The sequence below is a fragment of the Odocoileus virginianus genome, unplaced genomic scaffold, assembly GCF_023699985.2.
Source record: "Odocoileus virginianus isolate 20LAN1187 ecotype Illinois unplaced genomic scaffold, Ovbor_1.2 Unplaced_Contig_35, whole genome shotgun sequence".
Classification (NCBI taxonomy): Eukaryota; Metazoa; Chordata; class Mammalia; order Artiodactyla; family Cervidae; genus Odocoileus; species Odocoileus virginianus.
In genome coordinates, this window is record NW_027224352.1 from 719,732 (window position 1) to 721,633 (window position 1,902).

General features: G+C 45.6%; 1 pseudogene; it reads left to right on the forward strand.

The window, feature by feature from the left end:
• The first annotated feature begins 1,414 nt into the window (after positions 1–1,414).
• On the forward strand, positions 1,415–1,671 carry LOC110122819 (protein MANBAL pseudogene; annotated as a pseudogene).
• The last annotated feature ends 231 nt before the right edge of the window (positions 1,672–1,902 follow it).

The window sequence follows — 1,902 nt, forward strand, 5'->3', positions numbered from 1 at the left end:
CACCCAAAAGTCTCCACACCTACACTGAAACCAAGTTCCACCCAAGAGCCAACAAGTTCCAGTGCAAGACACACCATGCTAATTCTCCCAGCAAAACAGGAACACAGTCATAAACATTAAAAGATGGCCTTCCTAAAGGTGTGCTAAATCCATAGACACCCCCAACTCACTACTGGACACTTCATTGTACTCCAGAGAGAAGAGATCCAGTTCTACCCAGCAGAACACAGACACAATTCCCCCAACCAAGAAACCTTGACAAGCCATTAGTCCAAACCCACCCACAGGGAGCAGAATCCACAATTAAGAGAGCCGAAGAACTTCCAGCCTGCAGAAAGGACAACCCAAACACAGCAATCTAAACAAAATGAAAAGGCAGAGAAATATTCAGCAGGTGAAGGAACATGAAATAAAAACCCACCAAACCAAACCAAAGAGGAGGAGATAGGGAGTCTACCTGAAAAAGAATTCAAAATAATAACAGTAAAATGATCCAAAATTTTGAAAGCAAAATGGATTTACAGATAAATAAACCAGAGGCAAGGATTGAGAAGATGCAAGAAATGTTTAACAAGGACCTAGAAGAAATAAAGAAGAATCAATCAATAATGAATAATGCAATAACTGAGATCAAAAGCACTCTGGAGGGAACCAACAGTAGAATAACTGAGGCAGAAGAGAGGATAAGTGAGGTGGAAGATAGAATGGTGGAAATAAATGAAGCAGAGAGGAAAAAAGAATTAAAAGAAATGAGGACAACCTCAGAGACCTCTGGGAGAGTGTTAAATGCCCCAATATTTGAATCAAAGGTGTCCTAGAAGAAGACAAAAAGAAAACACATGAGGAAATACTTGAGGAGATAATAGACAGAAACTTCCCTAAAATGGGGAAGGAAATAACTACCCAAGTCCAAGAAACCCAGAGAGTCCCAAACAGGGCAAACCCAAGGCAAAACACTTCAAGACACATATTAATCAAACTAGCAAAGATCAAACACAAAGAGCAAATATTAAAAGCAGCAAGGGTAAAGCAGCAAATAACACACAAAGGGTTCCCCTTAAAGATAACAGCTGACTTTTTGATAGAAACACTCCAGGCCAGAAGGGAATGGCAGGACATACTTAAAGTGATGAAAGAGAAAAACCTACAACTAAGAATACTCTACCCAGCAAGACTCTCCTTCAGATTTGATGAACAAATCAAAAGCTTTATGGAGAAGCAAAAGCTGAGAGAATTCAGCACCACCAAAGCAGCTCTTCAACAAATGCTAAAGGATTGTCTCTAGACAGGAAACACAGTAAAGGTTTTTAAAAATGAACCCAGACTTATGGGAGTGCAGCATTGCAGCATAGGATAAGTTGGCTCTGGACAGTGGTGAGTTGGAGGGGACCTCAGGCAACCGGCAGCTGGGGCCATGGCCTCTGACCTGGACATCTCCCCTCCCGAGGTGCTTGAGTCCATGTACCTGGGGAACCTGCTATGGTATAGAGTCTTTCTGGGGGCCATCTTCCAGCTCATCTGCATGCTGGCCATAATCATTCCTGTTCCCAAGTCCCACAAGGCAGACGCAGAACCATCTGAGCCCCGAAGTGCAGAGGTGATGAGGAAACCCAAGGTCAGTGCTCCTTTGCAAACAAGAGACCCAAGAAGGAGGCCAAGAAGAAGCGGTAGAAGAGGCGGCCTTCGCAGCCTGGCAGGCAGGCAAGGGCCTGGAGGGCAGCCCTCCTGGGGCACAAGGTCTCAGGTGGCTGGCATGCCCTGTGACCACAGAGATCTGGACAATCATGACAGCGCCCAGGCCCCGGCGGGCAGACCTCCACTTCTTCCTTCTGCCTTCCTGAGCGGTTCGGGCCAAGGGGGCTGAAATACCCTGTGAACAGAGACTGTCCTGGAAGCCTCTTG